At 44.3% G+C, this 26,428-nt stretch overlaps 1 protein-coding gene across 1 annotated transcript in view; it reads left to right on the top strand.

The window, feature by feature from the left end:
* The window catches only part of LOC147690125 (alpha-1-antitrypsin-like), a 95,575-nt gene that overhangs the window by 59,800 nt on the left and 9,347 nt on the right, over nucleotides 1–26,428 (top strand). The window lies entirely within an intron of this gene.

The raw sequence follows: 26,428 nt of genomic DNA, 5'->3' as shown, positions 1-26,428 counted from the left end.
ATGAAAGTGTCAATCAATAAAGATAAACAAGAGCCCTTAGGCATGTAAACAAAAGATGTCCCTAAAGGTAAAAAATGTATTCTTTAAGATATGTCACATTTTCTCAAAACACTTCGCGCTTGATAGCGTTCCCTTTTGAGTCTCTGAATCTATTCAGGCACCAGTAATGGAAATGCTCATTAAAAGACTGGACACAGTAATCTGAATCACACACTATGAGAGTGGGAAATTCTGTATCTTTATCCTTTCGGGCTAGAATTAGAGCTTTGAGTTTAATCATTTGGGCAGTACCATCCCATAGAGCTTAGGTAAAAGGTTTTCTGAGTATTGCTGTTTAGTTCCAACTTTGGTCTGGGCTGAACTGTCAGTATAGACAATAATGTCATCCTGGTCAAGAGGCAAAACATCACTGGGCCTAGGGTATGCTTCTTCATATTAGAGGAAATCTTGTGTTGTAGTGCAGAGCCAAAGACTGTTATGTTTCATATAGGTACCCCAATATAGGCTCAGGGAGTCACCTAACCTTTCCCCTCTATTCTCCCCTACCACTTCATAACGGTTCTTGGGACTGACCTTTTACCTAGTTATGATACTTCTTACAGCACATAGGTTTTCCCCTGAAAACTAGCCTCATCCATTATGCATGAGGATTCTCGAAAACTCAGCAGGACTATCATCTCCTGCATAATAACTATGTAAAAGGGTCATTCCTTCCGTCATCCTAAGTCCAACATGACACTGTAAGGTAGTACCCCTGAGGGTACCACTTTGGGTACATAAACACCATATCTTGCTGAGGTAGTCAGAGGAGAAAAGGACGTCCATGCTGACACACTGACACAAGATGCTGAGGTTCCTGAATGCAGACACTCCAGCTTTCAGTGGTCCGACATCCCTTGCGGGTTGTCCATCTCGAGACCAAAATGGGGTCCCACAATCTTTCACTTCAGGTAACGAGGCTGACTTTATCCTAGAGGGATTCATGGCTTTTTCACCTGTATAAATGCTAGGTACACTTAGGTACATCTAGTTAGGCTCGCATCGTAGGAGTACGCATTTTACAGTCATGTATTTTATATGCTTGCCAGAATTCATTGTTTTAGCAGAATGGTAGAACTCTACCATCCTTTTACTCTGCTAGTGCTTCTATTCATTTATATCTGTTTCTGTCTAACAGTTGTTTCAGAACACCTATTTTACACTAGAATGACGCTTGTTCAATAAATGCTTATTGAAAAACGTCCCCACCATTTATTCTGTGTATATCTCTGTGAGACAGAGTACGCATGAGTGACTGAGCGAAAAGTATCGCACTTTTTCCACTGTCCTGGGGGATCAGGGTTGTAATGTTCAATAGTTGCCAAGAACTATTCTCTTGTTGGTAAGAGGGTTTCTAGTGGCACTGTGAGCTAGCTGGTATACAGGTTAACATACCCAATGGGGGTGTCTAGAATCAGTCTGGACACCAGCCCTCAGTGTATATTGTAGTTTATAGGAACTACAAGACATAGGGCCTTATTACAAGTATGGCTGTCCTCAGGACCACCGTCCTCGTGGAGGGGGTCAACCCATCACCACACTGCGGGTTCACCAGCAGTATTTTTATTGTTGTGGTCGGACTGCCACGAGACCGCTGGTTTTTCCAGGATCAAGGATCTGCAACCAGCCTAAATCAGCCAAGCATATTACGAGTTGCCTTTTCACCACCCTTATCAAGGCAGTGAGTCCACCATGAAAATGATGGTGGAGAGGCAACTACCAGCTGGATGGTGCATGCTGGGGGAGCATTTTGTGCCCCTCTCTAATTGCACCCCTTTTCTGCACACTGTGGCATGCATGCAACACCATGCAGGATTGTACTGCAGGCGCTGTCACTTCTATGAACGTGACACAGCCACCGCTGTGAAACCGCAGCAGCACTCCTGCAGACAGAGTGGTGGTGGTGCCACAGGAGCACCACCAAAGTCATAATAAGTTCCATCCATAATCAACTTCAGTAGCTGTCAAGGAGGTGACCCACTGTATCAATCTAGGATGTAAGGCTTTCATGCGGGCCTTTGTGACAGCCTCTAAGGCTGTAATGGAAGTTACCACATTTATGCATTTCCCCTGAGCCAACAATCTTTCATTCATACCAGCTTCATGCTTGATTGGGTGCTGTGGTTGCACTTGTGAGCTGAAATGTTTAAGTATAATATGATATAGTGAGTTTTTTTTTAACAATTTTTTAATGTAAACAGGCTGACAGAAAAAGAAAAGAACAATACATCTATATATCCAGGACATGGATGATATCAAGAGAAAATTATTAAATATACAAATCAAATACATAAGAAATATGAAGTACTGAAGGTATCATTAATCGAACACCAAAAGATCACATACATACAAATTCATAAAACAACAGGAGAAAAAAAAAAGTAGCTAATATATTTCATAATGGGTCAGATAAAGATAAGGCTTGACAGAGTCCTATCAAGTCAAACAACAGGTTCCCCATTTTCTTTCAAATTTGACCAAAGAGCGTCCACCCCTTGTATTTGCTAGGGCAAGTTCCTTGGAATATATTTCCATTACTAGAGCCCACTAATCCCAAACAGTAGGTGGATCCGTAGCAATCCAGGCTCTTCCGATAGTTAATTTAGCACAAGAAATTAGTATAGTTGCCAAGGGAGATTGAGCGGTTGGGGAAGTATTACAATCTAACAGAATTAAAGAAGCAGAAAGCATGGGCAGCCCAATCTTCTTAAGTCTACATGTATCTTGGACCTTATCCCAAAAAGTCTTAAGCTTGGGGCAAGAGAATAGCATGTGTACTAGATTAGCAGCTACTTCGGAGCATTTAGGGCATTTTGTACGATCTGTAAAGTCAGGATTAGGGGACCACCTAGAGATTCTTGCCGGAGTGTAATAGAGCATACAAGTTGTTCTAAACTGCTGTAGCCTAAGGCTGGAAGATCTAACTAGCTTATTAATATTAGACAGCGAGTTCTCTATTTGCTTCATGGTGACATTTAGGCTCTTTAATTTCCAACATCCGGGGGTCAGATAACAATATATATAATAATCGACAGGAAGTGTTAGAGCAATTTGCTAGCTTCTACAAAACTCTATATACCCCAGAAAATCAACCGGATTCTGACCTTATACGGGATTATATTGATAAATATACACCGAGGTCTGATGATAGGCCAGATCTGAGCTATTTGTCTGACGATTTAACAATGATAGAGTTACACCAGGCTATCAATTCCTTGCCCGGGGGCAAAGCAGCATGGGAAGATACCATCCCGTTAGAGTAATACAAGGCCTGTTTGCCTGAATTAGACTTACTATTATTAGAAGTTATGCAGTCAGTAGGAACGAACGGAAATGCACCCAAATCATGGAATAAGGCAAAAATAATATTCTTTTAAAAAAAGGATAAACCAAAGGAAGAGAGGGGGTCATACCGACCAATCTCATTGAATAATACAGACGCTAAACTTTTTGCTAAAATACTTGCACTTAGACTGGCACCTATTATTCCCCAACTAGTTAACACACAACAGCACAGCTTTATTTCTGGGAGAGACACCACCTCACATGTAAACACGGCTATCACGGCCTTTGATGTCGCAGAGATAGAATCCACCCCATTAGGCATGATCTTATTAGATGCAGAAAAAGCATTTGATCGAGTGGGGTGGAACTATCTCTGGAGTGCGTTGTCCAAAATAGGGTTTAGGGGAAGGTTTCTGAGGGGTATACAGGCCTTATATAATAACCCCATTGCTTGTACTAGCAATAACGGTTTAACTTCCTCAGATTTCCCAATTCTGCGTGGCACACGCCAAGGCTGCCCTCTCTCACCTCTTTTATTTGCTCTTTCTTTAGAACCTTTTCTAATGGCTCTCAATTCTCAAAACCTGATTGTCCCTTTCAGCTCTGGCTCAAAAGAGCTTAAACTGACCGCTTACGCTGACGATATTGCTGTTTATACACACAATATAAATCAAGCTCTAAGAGGAATTAAATTAGAAGCTACTAAATTTGGGAAAGAGTCTGGATACAGGCTTAATATACAAAAGACGCAAGTTATTGCCAACTACTCACCATCTACGACCACTCCAGAGATCTGCAAGGTAGCTACTTATCTTGGTGTTAAGATTACGGCCAAAATACAAGAAATAAATCATATTAATTACAACGAATTAATCAAATCCACAGCTTTAATTTTAAAGAAATGGCATAGGTTACCCTTGAATATTATCGGCAGAATCAATCTTATTAAGATGAAGGTATTACCTAAATTTTTATACCTATTTCGATTGATCCCGTTAGCACTGAATAACCGTTTTTTTCAACAATTAGATGGCATTTTTAATAGCTTTATCTGGGGCTACAAAAAAGCAAGAAGATCATTGAAATACTTGAAAAACACCACGAACGAGGGAGGGCTTAATTTTCCAGATTTTAAGTTGTACTTTTGGTCTTCATTTGTCTTACGATTACGTTCTTTACTTCATAAAGGGGGAAGTACATTTTTTCATCAATTTATGCTGAAACAAGAGTCAAACATGTTTTTGTTTAGACTAAATGACCCCAACTATTTCAAGAGGGTAAGGTTCAAGACGGCCAGGGATATAGTAAAGATATGGAAAAACATACTGACTTATAGTAGGACTTCATTTTTCCATCCAAAGCTACCGTTATGGCGCACCCCAGGTCTTCCAAGTGTATTTTCCGACAATACTAATAACATATGGGCCGAGAAGGGAATTAATACTTTGGCCGATTTATATGGCCCACAGGGGTTTGCTGACTTCAGTATGCTTAAAATAGCATACGATCTACCAGAACATGCCAGATATAAGTATCTACAGATTCATGATTTTTTAATTAATAAAAAAAAAGATTTGAAATATTACAGAATGTGATATATGGACCGGTTTATATTCTAAAAAAACGAAATCAGTCATTAGTGGGACGTATAAGTTACTCGTAAAATACAAAACAAATGACCTGTCTAAACTAATGGAAAAATGGGGGGCCCAACTCGATATAGTGAGTTTTTATCTCAGCCTACATGGTGGTATTATAATGCTGGGGCTTGTGCAAGGGCCCACTCTGTGGCATACTCTTGTTTAACAGTGCCTTGGAACAAGGACGGAGAAAGAAGTTATTTTTATATCTTATACACAAAGAGCTCCCTGGAATATGGTTGAGCCCATCCTGGCTTTCAGCATTCAGGATGAACCAGATGGTGGAGCATGTCACTACTAGAGCGAGTGAGTGAGGATTGCATATTAAAAGGAAAGCCTAATCTTCCCCTGCAGTTTAAGAAACGTCACTACGTTACTTCAGCTCTGACGGTTTACGTATGCATTGGGCACACGGGTACTTTATTGTTTTGAAGTTTCACGTTCCCAGTGGGAACATAGTTGGATCTTCACTAACTGCTTAGAATGATTCTCTTCCCTTGCAGGTGGTTGCTTTCCTTTGAAAGAAAATCCACCTTTTTGTGTCAGTGAAGATATAAAAATATTCTTTTTGTGTGACTGGAGATTGATATTACTACTGAAAATGACTCATCCATGCCCAGGTATCCCTTTATTCACGTGGTGGATGGGCTCTATGAAAATAATTATACTTATGATAATTATGGGGAGAGACAAAAAAGAAGTACTGTTGTCCTATGACCCTCAGCTTGCCAACATGTTTCTGCTGGATTCTTATAGTCCGAATTGGTGCAACATTAAAGAAAAGGGTATACCCAAAATCACTGGGACCTGGGTGTCAAGCAGTATAGAGTATGGTGGTTCCAGTACTACTACATTGAAATCGTGAGAATAGACAAAATACAGTTGTGAATAAAAAAAAGGAAATCTGAGAAACGATTTATACTTGTGTTACCGTGTTATTTAATCACACTCAACACATGTTGAAAATTTTTTGACGAAATGTCATGAAAAACATTAAGAAACATTAAGAAACATCATTAGTGTGCCCAAATGGGTGAGAAAAAAGGGGGGGTAGGATTAGTACTGGAGCCACCATACTCTATCCCGAATTAGTGCAAGACATTTGTTGGGACAAAAGGAATATTGGTACCACGGTGCAATTCTAATGTTCATTACACACAAATGGCATACACATATATCTGGGGACTGGTACAAAAGTACCAGAAACACAGAACTTGTACTTGGTGCTGATGCTGGTTTAGTCCAGTAACCAGACAGGTTCCAATGTCCCAAAACCGCCATGGTTCCATAATTCCTGGCTCACTGTACGGCATATCTGCATCCCATGGGGCTGGAGTAATACACCCATTTGCGTTCAGGGTTTCTGGTACTTTTGGACCAGTCGTGGACAGGCAAATAGCCTGCTCTGTTGCATGCAATTATATGAGCACGCAATTTGTGCCTAAAGAACCTTATAATTTCCCTTTGGAATCATAGATCGTCACAAGGACTCATGTATTCATATTCCAACTTGCATAGATCTCTGACTTATTCACAGGTCATGTACACAGCCCCACACCCAAGTAAAGTGCCACAACAGTAATGACTGCATCAAATATTTAATAAAAAAGCTTATTACAGATCCCAATATACATATACAATCATCTAATCCTATGCATAGTAAAACATCCATTGAAAAGATGTTTGCTACTTCTCTGTTGTTAAAATACATGATCGCACACACATTACATGCAAATAAAATGTGTATAAAGAGAAAACAAAGAGACAAAACACATAACATTACAATCCGTCATAATTGTTTACTAATTTGTACAAATAATCAATGCAGGCACGTGATTGTAACCAGGTTCTAATCTAATGTGCAAGTATGTTCCATAACCTGATCTATGGAGAGATGGAATAAGGATAAATGAGCCCTTGTGACAACCTCTTATTCTGAAAGAAAAACATTGTACCTTTACAGTCTGATTCGGAGCCCTGTTCCTTTGGACCGAAGGGCCACTCTCATTTTATTTCCTTTTGGCCAATCCACTTCGGCAAAGAGAATGCCATAAGGATTTGTTAAATTTTCCCTAAAAATGTATTGATTGGTACACGGTATATCACCCTCAATTGAGATGTCCAAATCAACCAGTCTGTCAGAATAGCTGAACTGCTGATCTGGTGCTTCAACTTGAATAAATTCATTAGTAGCTCTCGCCATCAGAAACTCTTGAAGAGTCTGGCAAACTATTGTGACCTCCGCTGCGCTGTCTAGCGGTGTCAGGCCCACTCCTTATACTGAAGTAGTGTCCTCCATATGTGGGGCAAATTTAATGATAATACCTGCCACTTTCTTATTTTTTAATTAAAGCTTTTGTTGGAGAAGTTTCGCTTCCTTTTTTGATTATGACAGATGAGCGTTGTGAGTAGTTTCTCAGTTTTGCATACTCTTTTTGTCTGCAGTCTTGTTGACCTCTTTTCTCCAGGCGTTTGTTGAGTGAGCCCTGAAGAAGGGGGTGTATCAATGTACAGCTGTTTAAGTGTATCACAGGTATAGAGGATATAGTGATTTTCATTGGGCTCCGGTTTGGGAGATCTATTTCATGACTACCTTTTGTCTTAAGTTTTTTTGTTTATCCCAGTGCAGTTTAGAAGAATCAGGTGCCTCTTTGGCATTATCATTCTCGGATTTAGCCTTAAGGTGTGGCTTAGTTATTTGGTCTAGCCTCAAAGATATCTCGACCTATAGATGTAGATGCTTCAGCAAAAAATGTTGGTAATCCACGCTCCTGGTCCGCTAAAGGACCATGAGTGAGGTGTTGGCGTGCTGCCAATGCAACTGCTTCCTCTTTTATGTTACTTAAAATAATTGCAGCGATTGCAGCATTGTTGCCAATTATTACAGCCCCAAATCCAGGGTGGTGGCAGACCTGTATTCATTTTGAATTTGTTTTAGCAGTTCAGGCATAAATGTAAATGTACAGGAATTTATATAGCGCAAATCACCGAGCGGTTTCTAAGCGCTTGCTTAGGGAACCCGTCCTGGTATTCCCCTGTGAGATAACCCCGGCAGGGTATTCGCAAGGTGAAAGCCAGGCATCCCACCCGGCTAGGGGCCGTTGTGGAGATTAAGCAAGCTATTGTCCAGAGTCACAGAGTGTGAACCCGTGAATCGAGTAGGCACCAGAGCGAGAATTGTCAAGTCCATGGACATTTTAGGACTCAAGACCCCGCCGAGCCGGGAATTGAACCCTCGTCCCGGGCTGACCTCTGCTTCCAGGTCTGCCTCCTCTAACCAGTGAGCCACACTTCTCCACATGCATAACAGCTATACATGGTGTACCATGTTCTATTGTATATATTTTAGCAAAAACTGTGCCACATGTGGCACATTCATCTACCGGGGGAACCATCCCTAGTGGCAGGCACATTGTGAGAATTTTATGGAGCTTATTTACAAGCCCTTTGTGCTGCTGGTTCAACACTTTTTGCGACACATCGGCGGTGAATTTTGCTGCCCAATATTTAGAGGGACACATAAAGCCACCCTGTGTGGCTTTTCGTGTCCTTGTAAATATGGCCCAATTTCAAACAGCACTTTGTGTGAAAGGGGCGTGCCATGGGTGTTGCTGTAGGTGTCCCCATGTCACACCCATGGCTTTTTCTGCAATTCCAGATCTACATCTTTTTGTAAACCTAGGAATGTGTCAGAATGCTAAGCCTCCCAGGGGAGGCCCAGGAAGGCACAATGAGGAGAAATGTTTTAATTGCTCCTCGTTTTTGCATTCTGCAGCACACATAGCACACATAGAAAGAGGAAATCACCTCTTGTGGTGTTCCTTCCTACACAAAAACAATCTCCCCTGAAAACCAGACATCCTTGCACCATGGTGCAATGGTGCCTGCATTGGCAAATAGCAGCCCGTTGTGCGCCAGCACAGGGAAAAGCATAGGGATGCAACATAATATTGTAAATATGTCACATCCCTGTGCTTTGAAAGTGACTCAGTGCAGGGCAGCCAAATGGCTTGCAGTGCCACGTTCAGTCACTTTCTTGTAGATCAGGCATATGTTTATTATGGTGTTCAGTATAGGCAAATACTGTTTCAAGCTGGTTTGTTTTTTGAGCACTCCAGAATGGAATTTCCTCCCAGTCTGGTGGGAACCTTAGCCATAATTGCATTGATAGAACCTGGACAAATTACAATACGAAGTACATAATTATTCGACTCTAAGGGGGTGGGAATATATATATATATATATATATATATATATATATAGATACAGTAATAGTAGCATAAGGTAAATATCAACATATAGCTTGGTCACCATGTGTACCGCCAGACCTGATTCACAGGTCCTGATTCATATCGTAGAGCATTTATCTCCATTAACGCCTTCTAGTTACCTAGATGTTCTGTATTGGAACGTCACTATTTCAGTTTTAGTGATGAGTTGTCTTACCTATGTAAGGAACTTACTCATCAGGAGGATCTTCGCTTCCCTCTTAAATGTGGCTGTGTTTCGAATTTTCCTAATGTTTGGAGGGAGGGAGTTCCAGATTTTGGGGGCTGCTCCTGAGAATGCTCTGTCATAGGTTTTCTTCTTCCTGAAAATGGGTGGTCTCAACAACAGCTCCTTAGCACTTCTAGCTGGTCTGCTTCCTCCTGATAATTCAATTTCTCGGCGAGGTATCCTGGTGTATTGTAGAGGAGTGCTTTGTGTGTGACGCAGGCGATTTTTAGCTGAATTCTGGCTTTATCGGGTAGCCATTTTAATGCTTTCAGGTGAGGAGAGATATGGTCGAATTTTCTAGATCCGGTGATGAGTCTTGCTGCTCCTTGAGGCATGCTTTTAATGGTGCTGTAGATATTTTTGGTAGACCGGCTAAGGTAGTGCATCCATATTCAATCCTTGGAATAACTAATGACTGGACTGCCAGTTTGAGATCCGTCTTTGAGATGAAAGGTTTCACTTTTCTTATTTAGTTCAAATGAAATGGGCACTTTTTGCCATTGATTTAATGTGGGCTTTCAGGTCTAGGTTCACATTTAATGTAATTCTTAGTGATTTCGCTGAGTTAATTAGGGTAGGGGTGCATTTTAGTGCTGTCACCAGCTTGATCCATTCCTTCAATTCTGTATAGTTCTTTGGTGGTGAAATTAGTAGGAACTCTGTTTTGTGTGCATTTAGCTTCAGATGATTGGTCGTTAGCCATTGCAGTGTCATTTTAGTGCCTCATTCATTAGTTTGATGTCTTCCAGAGACACAATCTTGATATATATTTCCGTGTCATCTGCGTACATGTGATAGGACATTTTTGAATTTCGAAGAATTTCTGTAAGTGGTTCGACATACAGGTTGAACAGAGATGGAGATAATGTAGATCATTGTGGGACTCCAATTGAGTTAGGACAAGATGGTGAAAGTGATTGGTTGACCAGGAATCTTTGTGTTCTGTTCTACAGAAAAGATTCAAACCATTTCAGCACATTTCCAGACATTCCCATCCTGTCCTTGAGCCTGGTCAGTAGTGCTTCATGGTTTACCATGTCAAATGTAGACAACAGGTCCAGGAGGATCAGTAGGCATGTTCGATTTTGGTCAAGGGCCTTTAGTGCGTCATCGAAAATATGAAGGATCGCCGTTTCCGTGCTATGTCCTGTTCTGAATCCTGATTGGTAGTCGTCTAGGAGGGAGAAGTTGGTGATGTGTCGGCTCAGTTGATCTTGCACGCACTTCTCGATTAGTTTGGCAAGTAATGGAATATTCGTCACTGGACGAAAATTATTAGGATCCGCCGGGTCCGCTGTGGGTTTTTTGATGATGGGGACGACTTGACCTGTTTTTAGGCAATCTGGAAGGATCCCTTGGGATATCGAGGCATTTATTATATTGGTCCAAATAGGAATCACAATATGGCTGATTCTTTTTAGCCATTTATACGGGAGTGGGTCATTGTAGTGGTTGTTAGGTTTGATATCGGAGAGTATTTTGGTGATGGTATTTTGGGCGTATAATTTGAAGGTATCCCATTGTGCCTTGTTTTTTGTACTGTTATCGGCCGTTTTCGATCGAGTGTCGATCGTAGATCGTGGGTGGTTGGGGAGGTTGTCAGCTGCGCTTTTGAGTTCTCTTTCAAGAGTGTTGGCCTTTTCAGTGAAAAATGTCGCAAATTCTTCACAGCTTATGTTTGTTTTCATGGTCTCTTGGGTAGATTTGGCTAGCTTATTGGATAGTTGCTTTAAGATTTTGAATAGTTTCTGTGGTCTATTTTTGGCATTATCCAATTCTGATCTTATAAATTCTTTTTTGGAGTTGAGGATCTTTTTGTTGTATTCGTTTCTGATTTTTCTGAGGGATTTCAGTTCGGGGGATGATGGGTGTTGCCTTCATTTTCTTTCAGCCAATTTCAGTTTTCGCCTGTCTTCATTCAATGTCCCATTAAACCATGGATTTTTTATCTTCCCTGTGACTCTTTTCAGTTTTAGCGGCATGGTGGTGTTGACAATATTCTCTACTGATATAGTGTAGTGGTGTGTTAGACCATTCACATTCTGAAGGATATTAGGTGGATTTAGGTCCCTCTCACAGCTTTATACTAATAGATCAATATTGGACTCTTTGGTATCTCGAGTCCATTTTTTAAGTTTGATGGGTTGCGTGGTCATGCTCTTTTTCATTGTGGGAATCATGAAAGTTATGGCATAGTGGTCTGACCAGTCACATGGCGCTATCGAGAGGATTGAAGTATCTTTGTTTCTTGATATTATCCAGTCTAACATAGCTCCTTTCGAGTGTGTAGGTTGCGTGCATGCTTGGGTGAGGTTTAGCTCCGTTAGGAAGTCTTTGAGAGGGTCGACCTGTTGTCATTGTAATCGTCCCAGTGTATATTAAAATCACCTAGGAATATGTTATTGGCGTTGGTGTTAGAGTTGGCTGTTATGATCTCCATGAACCCATCAATGAACGAGGCGTTATCTCCTGGTGGATGGTAAAACGCATGTAGGTTGCATCTTTGATTGTCTGCTGATCTTATATTGAGACCTAGGTATTCACAGGATTCTGGTGGGTCGGATTGAATTTGATTGACCTCTATCTCCGATCGGTGAATACAGGCTATGCCACCTCCTATCTTTTTTAGTCAATCTAGGCTCACAATGTTGTACTGAGGGGGTACTAAGATATCCATGATTGGAGACGAGGACTCTGACAGCCATGTTTCTGTAAGGATTGTCAAGTCAATTTCCTTGCTGCCGATGAGGTCCGCTATGTCTGATGCATTTTTTGTTGCAGACCGACAATTGAGAAGAAGGCTAATCAGAGGTGTCCCTGAGCTACTTAGGTTCGGATTTTGTGATTCTGTTTAGTTGGACATGTTGTAGATTGGGTTTTCTTCCATTCTGTCTGGATGTTCTATTTGGGTCGATCGGTACTGTTTTAATTTCCTCCCCTCTAGTGCGGTCTGATGTCTCATATGTTCGTAGTAAGGTGAGGGTTTCTTCTTCCGACAAGTAATCACTAGTCCTATCTGGTCGGTTGTGCCTACTTGCTAATGGCATGGCCTTCTCATTGCTCTTAATTTGTGATAATGGCATGGCCGTCTCATTGCTCTTTCTTTGAGATGAGTGTACTAGCTCTTGAATATGTACGACTTTAGAATGAGTGCTTGCCGTCATTTCGAGTAGCTTTTCCATCGCTTGTAGCGTGCTTCGTGTGTCTTGTGCCATGTTGCCAATTAGTGTCTGAAGCTCTTTGATATCTCTCTGATTTTGGAGTGACCTCTTAGGAATGATTCCTCTCTCTTTTTGGGATATGCGCTTTGCTTTTCTGTGTTTTTGATCTGTTCTTTTTGCCGGGATCCTTTTTTTTTGTCATCCATTCGGTTGTCTGTACCGTTTCTATTTTCGATGTAGGATGTGATATCTATGTTTTTTGATATTGGTAGTACGTTTGGGGGTATGTCTCCAGATGTCACTTGTATTGTACTAGATTGAGGTAAGGAGTGGTTGATATCTTCTAACGTATTAATTTCCAGGTTACCATTGATCGGCCTATTCGAATGAGATGTCTGATATGTGCGAGATGTGTGAGATATCTCTTCATTGGGGGGCGGCGGCGGTTCTTTCCTTTGGAATAGCTCCTGGTCGCGGCTTGCAAGTTGTGTCGACATCTCTGTTCTTTCTGTGTCCTCCTCAGTTATTGTCATTCCTATTCCAATTCGTTCTCCTAATTGTGTAGATTGATCCTGATGGTCTCCAGTTCGTGTGATATCTCTGGTGGTGGTATTGTTGGTGCCTGGTGTGTCTTCTTGTGGGGTCTGGAGTAGTTGACATCTTGATTTCTCTACTGAATCCTTTAAAATCGAGAACACAATGTTGAATTCATCTAATTCGCTGTTGGCTGCTTGTATAAGCACTATTTTGTTTTTATATATGGTTATACATAGGTTCGCTCTACATCTTGGTGACGGTGTGATCGTAATTTTAGTGCCATGTGGGATATTGTTTATTGATTTTGTGATGAGCATTCTTGTAATTGCATTGCGCCATTTAGCTGTTTTTCTTGTGACGAATAACAAGTCGTTTACTATAATGCCTTTATCTATACTAAAGTAGTAGTCAGAGATCAGCTTGTCCGGGTTTTTTCTCATTATGTTGTGTTTGAATTTTTTGGCTGCATTTTTGGATAAATTGGTTGGATATTTTATGGTATGTGCTGGCTCTAAAAAGCTTTTGTCCATGTTTGCTCCTTGCTGATTCCTTGTGGTGACTCTTCTCTACTTGACTGCTAATAGTTCCAAAAACTTTTCGTCTGCTCTGCTAGCTCCCTTTGTCCAGTTTGATGGGACAGTTTGCCTGTTATTGAGTTAGATCTCTTCTCCTATCTAGGGTGTGAAGCGAGTTTTGAGAGGATTTCATAAAAGCCCGTACACTATTGTTAAAGATGGGTTATTAGCTTTCAATTCACGTTCTTTTTCCTTTCTTTCTTTGTTAAGTAGACATTTCAAGATGGCCGCCTTTTTAGCAGTTAGGTTTAACTGATGTCTGGATGCCCTCCTCTGTTTCCATTCCTTGTCCTTTTTCATTTGCCACTATCTATTTGTTTAGATCTGAGTGTCCGCAGCGGCCACCATTTTAAGGTCAGGCAGGCCGGGTCCTAACTCCCCAGGCTCCCTCTATCCCCCTTCTTGATCGATTTTTGCTCAGTCCTACCTTCAGCACTCCTCATATAATTCTCCCAGCAGCATGTGGGATCGTATGGTTATGTGGCTGGAATTATGCCGCTTCTCGTGAGAACTGCTGTCCCATGGGGCATTGCGTCTCTGTCTCTTCCGAGCAGCAGTGCTCCTCGGCAACTCACTCGTCGGTCCTCTTACACGCCCTCTCATCGCCGGTCCTCATGCTTCACACATCGGGCTCCCCTACGCAGGAACGGTGCAGGCAGTGGGGGGTCTGAGAATATCTATTCCGGGGCTCAAGTCGGCACTCTCACGAAGGCGGTGTAAGGTCCTCTGACGGCCGGAGCTCCGGATGGCCAGCCAGTTTGTTTGGAGTCGGAGGTGGGTCGGAGAACTTTTCGCTCCGGGGCCGGCTCCGCGTTGTTTCCCTCACATCACAGTATCTAAGCCTCCGCTCTCCTTCTGTCCTCCGGTGCCCGTGGGGTAGCTAACATCATGGCGGCAATAGGACATAAATTATTGGGGGTCCCGACATTGATATCCATATCCCCGTCCCACAGTCGGCAGTCACGCGGCGGCAGAGTCAACTCTGTCCAATGGCCTATCCTTCTGCTATCATTCCAAATCCAAATAACTGACTAACCTAGCCACCAATTAAAATGTACTTGCATGTTTCACTATACTAATTCAACACTAATGCTCTGTGGGTCCCGGAGTGGCATGCTACTCGTCGAAAAAGCGCTTTGACGCCTCATCAGGGGTAGTACGCGCTATATAAATGCAATTACAATACAATACAATACAATATGGTAGGTCACCTTTGAACCATTTTATATGTTCCTGAAATGTTAATGGTATTCCTAAATCTTCATATGATCTGTATTGGCTTAGTACTACAGCTGCAGTGTCAGTGGCAGCTGGTAGGGAACTTTCAGGTTGAAAATATTTGTTTTTAAAAAATACTTACCTTTTCCAACGGCCGCGTCTCTGCTCTTCCTGGCTCTAGTCCAGAGGTGCAAGAAACTCAGGGCACACAGGATACCCTGAGTCAATCTCAACACTGCAATGAGTGCCATGAATCAGGGCTCAAATCGGAACCGGGAGCCTGTGCATATTGCCCACCAGGCTGTCCATTACAACCTGGTGGGGAATATGAAAAATGTGCATGACCGCTTGGCCAGCCAAAATGCACCAATTTGAGAAATCTTTGACTATCCTGGGTATCTTCCATTTCTAAACAAATGTATCAAAAGCTCTCTTGAGGTTGGTGAGTATAAATGTAAGGACATGTAATGGAAATGTTTCTAAATTGAATCATAAGACTGACTTGAGAATATCCACGGAAAAGTTAAGCAGGTTAAGGTATTGTAGTAATATGGGAAAAGAAAATCCATGGAGGGATGTGGGGGGGGAGTAGTGGCACTTGTAAGGGTAGTAAGGTGACAAAAGCCAGGAAATTGCTTAAACATGCAAGTAGAAACTGTGTGGTTGATTGCATTGGCACTCTTATTAGTGAGACCGAGAATATATTGGATACAGAGCCTAACACACAAGTTGGTGTTGACAAATCTCCCCATAGAAGTACTCAATCCATTAATCAAAGCCCTAAACGCAATCCCGCAATCCCAGCCATGTTTCTCAAAACAGGTAAAAAGGGGCCCATTGCCACGTGTTTTGAGAGAAAACAAGATAAAACAAGGGAAGATAATTCCCCTAATAGGTCCCTCTGTATTAACCTGCCGCAACTAGATCCCATTATTAATTGCACAAATAGGTTCTCTCACTTGCTGGTAGTGCCTGATGGCGACAAGGATAAAAATACCCAACCACTGCAAGCGCCACCGCCCAGCTATCCTGGGTTGTTACAAGAAACAACTGGTTAATCTGCTTAGGCTTGAAATAGAGACCATGAAAACAATGATTGAGGACCTAACCAAAACAGTTAAGCTTTTACTGCAAATGGATTCTTCCTGTACAGAGCATAGCAACCTCATACCTAGACCTCCATTCCGACCTTGTCAGTCCACCATCATGAGGAGTGGAACAGTTCCTGGTGCTAAAAGCACTGTCCCCATTGGTCGTCTAACTGCTCCCACCATAGCCCTGATCAAAAATCCAATGCCAACACCCTCTCCAGCTATGAGTTTACTCAATGATAGGGTAGGAAATCCTATTAATCATGGTAGACCAGCAACTATTAGGGATCAGACTTCACAGGGCAGATACACCTACTCTTCCTAAATTAATCAACTCCAGAACAGTTTCCAAGCTGACCTGGTAGATGTGAATAATTCGAATGTGCCCCACCCACACAGAATTTTTTGGTGAATGTACCCAAAGATGACTCTAGCAAAGGCACGAAAACTGTGGACTCCCTTACAAACAAATCAATCCATTGGATTCGGTATGTTAGAGAATGCCGCTCAGTGATTAGGGAAGATATCATCAATGCTCGTAGGCTTACCTCCCCAACCCATCATACAGATTGTATTGAGCTCACACTAGTAAGGGCAGATCTGGCTGAAAATCTCTTTGCTCTGGAGTTCAGAACTAGTTCTCTGGATTCGTCATCTATTCACTTTAGGCGATTCACACTTAATACCTAGGGTAGAGAATATCTTAGGCAGACTTACACTAGACAGGTGGAAAAATCCTCATTGGAGACCAATGATTGACTCAAGTATGTGCCCCATATGCATCATGAACCCCAAAATGTTTGTATATCTACAAGGGACAACCCCCCTAGTCCTGAGTGCTTGAGTATAGGCCCTGATCGAACTGTAGGAAAAATAACAACATCACTGTGTTTGGAGGAGGGCCTGAGGGAGACTAGAAGTACATTACCTAGGAGATTGAATGTGTCGTTGATACTGGGACACTCCTCACAAAGGGAAACTTTGTTGTCATGGAATGTTGCCGAAATTAACTCAAAATTTGCATCTCACCAAATGGCATGATTTTATTGACTGTCACAAAATCTGCCTTTTCCAAGCAACAAGGTTGGTGGCTCCCCTCCACTGTTAGGCTATTTAAATTATTATGTTCTGGTCACAAGAGGTGCAAGGGGGTTGACAATTTGGGTCAGACAAGAACTCGGCTATAATATTCAGGTACTTGCGACCCAAAGCAATGATATCATGGCCATAAGATTGTACATGGGTCTCCTTGGGAGCATAGACATTTATAATGTTTATGTTAGAGGAACTAGAGGAAAGAAGTCAGGAGTTTTAGTGGCTCTTGACGATCTTCTCGATCATTACTCGGGAGAATCCTATGTTTTAATACCGGGTGATTTTAATTCGCCGTTTGAGCCCCTAGCTAAAGATGAACTATACCTCATGGAAGAGGAAGATGCCCAGTGGAGAATCACAAAGTTGGAGCTTGCACCCTTAAGAAAATGGACAGATGTGGCTATTCAAATTAATTCTGTTTGTCTGGAGAAAGGTTTAAGGGCGGCAAATTGAAGATCAGTTTCTGATAGAGGTGGGGCAAATACGTTTAATAATGGATCTAGCACTAGTCGGATAGACTTCCTATTAATTAGTCTGAAACAATGGCATCTTTTGGATGACATGATAGTGAGGGACAGGTTGGAGAGTGATAACAACCGCTTGTGTGCCTCCTTTAGGCTACCACGACAGAAGGCACCTACATCAATAGGTGGCGAAGTGCTAGGCCTTGACGTTGTCCCTACCAATGACATGAGACTCTTAAAATGGGTGAAGATACTAGAGAAGCCCAAACTCATATCTAATATTACCAAGGATATTCACCATGCTATAGCTGAGTTAGAGGCTTGCATAGATAAATCGGAGGTCCTCAAGGCTACCATCTTTACCCTAATAAATTATTTGCCCTCCTGCGCACATACTCCATCAAACAGTGTAAGACACCAAGTAGTGAAAATAAGAAAGCTAGTCATTGGTTTAATAAAGCATTAGCACATGCCATTAGAGTAGGTGATCCCGCTGCTGTCCGATCAGCTAGGCAAATGTACAGGAGCACTCAGAAAAAGGCAAAGAGAGACTGGGACGAGGAGAGATTGCAGGACCTTAAAGAGGCTTGTGCCACGGGTAACACCAAGCACTTCTGGAACATCATAAAATGGAACCGAGGTGGCCAGCCAAAACAGCCACAAAATCATGTGACTCAGGAGGACAGGGTCAAACATTTTAAACCCCATTATGCTCCTAACATAGCAGAGCTATACCCGGGGTAGCTGAGCTCCTCATTCCATCAAGACAAGGCTTTTTGCTGGGCTGATGTCGAAGTAGCACTTAGATCAGTAACAGGGGATAGTGCCCCAGGACCTGATGACATTCCGGCAGACATATTTCTGTATGATATCGCCAGATGGTGCCAATATTTCTTCCTGCCGGCTAATGCGGTTGCCTGAGGTGCGTCTGTTCCTGAATCCTCGAAAGGAAATTATACCTGTGTTTAAAAAGGGGGATACATCACTCCCATGTAATTACAGACCTATTAGCTGAATAGATTCTTTACAAAAGGTAATGGGGTGGCTTGTCCTCAATAAGTTACAAGATTGGATAGATGAAAATAGTATTCTATTCCCTCTAAAGGCTGGCTTTCGGGCATTTACCAGTACCATCAACCAGGTGTTTCGGTTTAACCTAATTCACTGCCTTTGTTGACCTTAAGTCATCCTTTGACCTGATCCCCGTCCCAAACTTTGGGCAGTCCTGCAAAATATGGGGATGCCACTTGAATTACCAATTCTCATTGTGAGACTTCATGGGGATAATTATGCTAAAATCCGCTGGGGCTCACAAGGGAAAGTTACTAGTCCCTTTCCCATCGAGAAAGGTGTCCGACAGGCACCTACATTGTCTTCTCTGTTCAATAACGGAATTGTGAATTGCATGGAATCTATTGCAACTGATGCCCCAAAACTAGCAGGTGAAAAAATCCCTATTTTAATGTTTGCAGATGATACATTAATTATTTCAAAAACCCAGAGTGATCTTCAAGGACCCTCGTGATATTTGAGGAGTCTTGCTGTACAAGGGGCCTGGAAGTTAATGTATCTAAAATGAAATCATGGCTTTTAACCCACATAGAACATTCTAAAGTGGCATTTTAATGAACAATCATCCCTTGGATCAAGTCAATACTTCTACTTTTTTGGGGGTTAATATACAGAATGATTTCAAATGGAACCATCAGATCGGCCTGGCAACCCTGATGCATCAGCAGTTATCAGGAGTGCTCCAACTTGAGAAAAATACCTCACTTACGAAACCAATCAGCCCAGTACTCCAGATCTATAATATGAAGGTGGTTAGCTCAGCCTTGTACGAGGCAGAACTCTGGGGCTGTGAGAATCTGTCAAAGCTCACTGTAGCCGAAAATAGGTTCCTACATACAATTACAACTCTTGCACAAAGTACACCTGCGTGCCCCCTTCTCTACAATCTTGGCAGAAAACCACTGGCAGATATAGCCAAATTACACCCTATATTGTACTGGCGTAAAATCTGGAGTACACCTAAACTAGCATCATATGCTGCAGGCCTTAAACACATTCTACAGGCTGATCATTTCCATGTAATCAAATGGCTACGGGAGGTTAGAGACATCCTAGCATCTACGGGCATGCCAGCACCCCGGGATGATCCAACAGGTTCCCCATTCCCCCCAAAAGTGATCTTAAAGGAAAAGTATTGGGAAATGGTAGTGCAGAAGACATGGAGAAGTAATGAGACATCCTCACTAACCGGTGGCTTTTATTCATTTATTTATTTATTTATGTATTCATTTATTTAAAACACTTATAAAGTGCACTGTCACCTTGCAGGCATCCTGGTGCTGACAGGCTCAGAAGGGCGGACAAGTACAGCTAGTGCAAAGCGCTGCTGCCAGATTGGTGCTAAAATGGCCAAAAAGATCGTCAGCCTCAGGGGCATTAAAAGCTCTTCATTGGCTTCCCATTGTAAAAAGGATCCTGTTCAAGGTTTTGATTATAACATTTCGAGCAATGCACAAAACAGGACCACTATATCTACAGAAAAAATTCAAGAGATACTGCCCAACCAGAAGCCTACGATCATCAAATTCCAATACTCTGGTGGTTCCTAGGTTTCGTTTAAAAACCCGTGGAGGAAAGTCCCTGGCAGTACTGGGTGCAAAGGCTTGGAATACTCTGCCTCCTGCCCTGAGAACTCTGGATAAAGAAACAGAGTTCTGCAAAGAATTAAAAACTTGGATATTTAAACTGCAAGATAGCATGGCCAGAACTCTAGTTTGATGCTTGCCTTTGTTTTTGGTCCAACTCTGAGTCACTTTGTCATCTGGTAATTTGACGGAGGTAGCGCCTAGATGCTCCATTGGAGCGATTGCTGCGCGATATAAATAACATTTAACATTACATTACATTTTACAAGTAACGGGTGGAGCGTGACCTTTCAAGGAGTTACTTTGGGAAACAGCCAGGCTTTGATCCTTCTCCTAATTGGAAGAAGTTCCGTGATTTGCCTAATCTCGAGCGGGATCAAATTCCACAGTTTAGCAGCAGCCACTTCAAAGGATCTTCCCCCTGCTCTGACCTTCCTGAATCTAGGTACCTTCACCAACCTGGCGGTTGATGATCGAAGCAGCCTGGTTGGAGTATACCAAACGAATTTCGATTGCAGGGAGGCAGGGCCGGTTCCATGGAGAGCCCTGAAGATCAGGCAGAGGGCCTTAAATTGTATCCTCTGCCTCATAGGTAGCCAATGCAGTTTTGCAAGGGTAGTCGGCCCATGTGCTCTTCTAGGAAACCCCAGAGCCAACCTAGCGGCCGCTGATTGTATCTTTTGGAGCCTATCCAGAAGAAACTCAGGGGACCCCAGCAAAAGGGCATTACAATAGTCCAGCCTGCTGAGGATTGTACACCTTACCACTTGAGCACCAGCCTGAGATGGTAAGAGTGGCAAGACTTTCCTCAGGGAGCGTAGGATGGCAAAGCAATAGGCAGTCATTTTTTTTACGTGAGTCTCCATACTGAGCTTTTGATCTAGCATGACCCCTAAGTTCCGGACTGAATCCACAGGCCGTACTTTAGTCGCTGTTTTAGGAGGCCAGAAGTTTTCTGGAAACGGGCGGGAGATCTTATTCCCGGCGCTGAAGAGCACCTCCGTCTTGCCAGCATTAAACTGAAGGGAATTATCCTTTAGCCACCATGACGTATCCCGCAGACAATTGTGGAAAACCTCCACATCTGTTGATTCCTCTACCTCAAAGGAGAGGATCATCTGCGTATCGTCAGCGTAGTTTACAATCCTGATGTTATAGGTTTTAATGAGCGAGATCAAAGGTCTAAGATACAGATTAAAAAGTATGGGACTGATTGCTGAGCCCTGAGGGACCCCATGAGGTACCTGAGTGAAGGCCGATTGAAAGGGGGACAAAGAGAAACCGCCAGCTGCCTATCCTGCAAGAATGATCGAAACCACATCAAAGCGCTACCTCTCACCCCCGCCTCAGATAACCGGTTCAACAAGATCTTGTGGTTGACCGTATCGAAGGTGGCAGACATATCTAGCAGGATCAGAAACGCTGCCTGCCTCCTGTCTGCACGCCTCTGAAGCTCATCCATGGCGGTGACCAAGGCCGTTTCGGTCCCGTGAGCTGGCTGGAAACCAAATTGATCATCCTCTAATAGATGATGCTGTTCCAGGTGTTTGGAGAGAGTAGCACTAACCAGACGCTCAACAATCTTTGCTGGAAAAGGCAACAGGGAAATGGGTCTGTAATTTTTGGAACAATCCGGGTCTAAAGAGGGCTTTATCAACAGGGGAAAAATCACCGCCCGTTTCCACTGGGCTGGAACAATACCAGTAGCAAGAGATTGATTGCAGATTAGGCGGAGTGAAGGAAATAATTCCTCTTCATATTCCTTCCAAATTTTATGTGGCACAGGGTCCAAAGGAGAATCGGAGGAGATCCCCTTGGCTAGCCCACTGAATGCATCTTCCATGAGGAGTGGGAATTCAAATAATGGTTCCTCCGGCACCCAGGCTGGCTCGACAGTCCTGTCCACCGGCGACCCAGGTCTAGTGTCATGAGAGAAACCAGACTCAGGAGAAACCTCCAAATCCTCAATAATTTGCTCAATTTTCTCTCCAAAGAATTTGGCAAGGTTCTCACAGAGTTCTTGAGACGGGACAATTGCATTCTTGGAGCAATCAGGATTAGTAAAGCTGTTTAATATATTAAAGATGCTCCTGGAGCTATTAGTAGAATTACAAATCAAGGAGAAATAATAGTCTGCCTTAGATTTCTTAATCAGACTCCTATATTCCAAAACTTTGTTTTTCCATAACTCACTAGATGCTTCCTCATATTCCCGCCTCCACCTTCTTTCAGCTAGTTTACAGCCCTGCTTCAAGTTTTTCAGTGTGTCATTGAAACAGGGGGAAGAAACATTCCCCTTGCAACTACGTGTTTTTAGGGGAGCATGGGCATCCAACACAGCTGTGATCCCCGAGCAAAGTGAAGCGTAGTTTTCCTCCACTTGCTTATCCAAGCCAAAAAACTTTCTCACGTTAAACACCCCCTCTAAGGATTTCAAGCGTGCAAGAGCCCTCCAGTCTCTGCACCGAAATTCCTTAGCAGTCACAGGAACCCTGGTATGAGCACCGTTAATATTTACAAAGAATTTGAGGAGGGAGTGATCTGTCCAATCCATGGGCAGAGTTTCCCCCATAGCTAACAGGTCACGAGCCGCGAACACCAGATTTAGGAGGTGTCCCGCCTTGTGAGCTCCCATGACCTGCTGAGAAAGGCCGAAGCTTCACAAGACTGAAGTAGGTTAAGGAGACCCAAGTCAAGGGAGCCATTGCGCCAGAGGTTAAAATCCCCCAAAATAACCAGCTTATGGTGTGAAGCTGCGATATTAGTCAGGGTAGCTAATAGCGATTGTTGCTGCTGCATGCTAAAAGCCCATGGCGGTCTATAACATAGCACCCCAGTAAAAATAGTCCCGGAGTGAGTCCGGATAGATAGTTCCAACAGCTCCGTACCCTCAGCCAGATCTAGGTCAATAGTATTGATTCTGCAAGTTGCATTAAAAATAACTCCTACCCCTCCACCCCTCCCATTAGGCCTAGGGAGATGTAAAAATGTAAACCCAGGAGGACCAGCACAGCCGGGATCAACCAGACAGTCAGAGTGACAACGGGGAACCTGCGGCCCTCATCCTCCTGGACCTCTCAGCGGCATTCGACACTGTCTGCCACCGCACCCTAGTGCAGCGCCTGAGCAACGTCGGAATCCAAGAGAAGGCACTAGAATGGATCATCTCCTTCCTCGCGGGAAGGACACAGAGAGTCCGCCTCCCCCCGTTCAGATCAGAAGCCACCGAAGTCATCTGCGGCGTTCCTCAAGGCTCCTCGCTCAGCCCCACCCTCTTCAATATCTACATGAGCCCCCTTGCGGCCATCGCACGCCAGCACAACCTCAACATCATCTCTTACGCCGACGACACCCAGCTGATCCTCTCCCTCACCAACGACCCCGCCACCGCCAGAGCCAACCTACACGAAGGGATGACAGACGTAGCCGAGTGGATGATGAACATCTGCCTGAAACTGAACTCAGACAAGATGGAAGTCCTCATCCTGTGCTCTTCACCCTCCGCCTGGGACGACTCCTGGTGGCCCCCCACCCTGGGCAGCGCACCCAAACCAACAGACCACGCACGCAACCTGGGCTTCATCCTGGACTCCTCCCTCTCCATGACCAGACAAGTCAACGCCGTCTCCTCGTCGTGCTTCAACATCCTGCGCATGCTACATAAGATATTCCGGTGGATCCTCACCGAGACCAGGAAGACGGTCACCCAGGCCCTCGTCACCAGCCGCCTGGACTACGGCAACCACAGGAGGAAGGTCCTTCTCCTACCTGGCCGCCAAGACTTGGAACTCCCTCCCGACCCACCTCCGCCCGACCCAAGACCACCTCGCCTTCAGGAGGCAGCTCAAGACCTGGCTGTTCGAGCAGGAGCGGACCCCCCCCTCCCCAAGCGCCTTGAGACCCTCCGGGTGAGTAGTGCGCTATAAAAATGCATTGATTGATTGAAATGCATTGATTGAGTGAGTCCACTTTTCCGTCATGAAGAGGATATCCAATTTGTGTGTCTCAATCATCAGCTGGATCTCTATACTGTGCTTAGGCAGGGACCTCACATTCAAAAGCCCACATTTCAAGACACTGTCAGCAAGAAAGTCTGCTCGTGGGTGGGCCGTTTGCAAGAATCTGAACGTTCCTTTGTCTGCATAGAGCTTACCTAACTGTATGAGCATCTCTCTCGAGTAAGGGGGACCAGATGGTTGTTGATCAGTCTCTAAGGGGCCAAAACAGGCAGCGTAACTGGCGCTGGGAGCTTCCTTGGCTCGGACAGGCGCAGACGGGGTTGCCGTTGGCGCGCCTCCGGCGCGCCAACGGTGCGCCCGCTTCGCGGACGAGATGACGTTGTCCTTATATCCAGTGTTGAGGAGGGTGGGATGCAGCCAGCAACTGGACCGCAACCCTTTCCTCCGTCCAGTATGGCGGCTATCAGCACTCTCTCCTACAGCGTCAGCACGTAGTCTGCTGCGCTAGGAGATGAAAAGTAATCGGCAATCAGGCTGCTAATATTAAAAACTTTCCCAAATCAAATAAAAATGCAAAACAAGATTTCCAAAATGCACACTTTTAAAAGGCACGCTAGCCTCCGGCTTTCCGCTTCAGAGGTGAGCCCGGTCAGAATCAGCGCGCTCACGCTAGAAACCGATTTAAATACCTTGGGAGGGCGGGATGCGGCCAGCAACTGGACCGCAACCCTTTCCTCCGTCCAGTATGGCGGCTATCAGTACTCTCTCCTACAGCATCAGCACGTAATCTGCTGCGCTGGGAGATGAGAAGTAATCGGCAGTGAGGCTGCTAATATTAAAAACTTTTCCAAATCAAATAAAAATGCAAAACAAGATTTCCAAAATGCACACTTTTAAAAGGCCCGCTAGCCTCTGGCTTTCCGCCTCAGAGGTGAGCTCAGTCAGAATCAGCGCGCTCGTGCTAGAAAGCGATTTAAATACCTTGGGAGGGCGGGATGCGGCCAGCAACTGGACCGCAACCCTTTCCTCCGTCCAGTATGTTAAGTTAAAAGGAAGTTAAAATAACCCCCAGTCGAGAAAAATACTGGGATTTCATTACAAAGCTGCACAACCGGAAATGATTCTTCCAATTTCGGGTGGGAGCACTACCAATCAGAGTGTTTACCTCTAGATGGGCACAAGGAGGTGGTATTATTCTACCTTCTTGTCAGGCCAATAGGGAAACATTAGCACACTTATTGTTTGTCTGCCCCGCCTATGCTGCCCCACGACATGCTTGGCTGGGGCCAATTTGTAAACTACTAGGCACTAGAAGGACCAATGAAGCATTAAGAATCTTACTCTCCGATACGTCTTCTTCTATTGTTGCAGTAGCAAAATTTTGGGGGTGGTCGGGGGGCGCTAGAGGGCGCACGAGCTGAATGGCCGCACTCTAGTGTGGCTCCGGCTGCCTGGCATTCTTATCCTTCCTTTTATCCTTCAAAACTGCGGCCACCCGCCCGAAAACGGTCTGGGGGATTGAGATATAGCTACTGCACACTCTGTCCGAGTTTGGAGATTCTACGACCTTCGGGGACGGAGCTAGATCGAGATCAGTCTGGAGCGGGAGTGATCAAGAGCTACGGCCTCGCTGTTGACGGCGTGGTGCCGCACGCGACGCCCAGGACTGACACGTGGCGTGTAGGCCGCGCTACGCCTCGCGCACCTCCGCCTAGCGGACCTGGCCCGTCAACCTAGCAGTGAGATCCTGTCTCGGCGGCTCGCTTTCTGAGCCGGAGACATTCTGTTGAACGACTGCTTTGGCCCGGACTATTTTGGACACTGGACGTCGGAACCGATCCACCGCCGTGGTTTCCCACACGTGCACTTCCTAATAGAGCGGCTTGACACGGAGGTGCAGTTGTTGCTTGCCTGGCATGGGGAAACCAGATACTCGGCAGCCCAAGCTGCAATTTGAACCAGCGACGCAGAAAAAGGGGACGAAGCAGACGGGGGACAGTGCGCCGCCAAGGAGCCCGGCGGCAGAGGCAGCCCCCCTGGTCCCGGAGATAGCAACAATGCTTCAGGAGATGCGGCAGGGTTTCGCCACGGTGGTGGACAAGGTGGACCGGCTCTCCGCCCGGATGGACGGCATAGTTCAACGAATGGATGTACATGACGAACGGCTGACGGAAGCCGAACGCCGCATATCCGAAACGGAGGATGCCACA

The sequence above is a fragment of the Lissotriton vulgaris genome, chromosome 9 (genome assembly GCF_964263255.1).
Source record: "Lissotriton vulgaris chromosome 9, aLisVul1.2, whole genome shotgun sequence".
NCBI classification, from domain to species: Eukaryota; Metazoa; Chordata; class Amphibia; order Caudata; family Salamandridae; genus Lissotriton; species Lissotriton vulgaris.
This window is presented reverse-complemented; position numbering and strand designations above follow the sequence as displayed.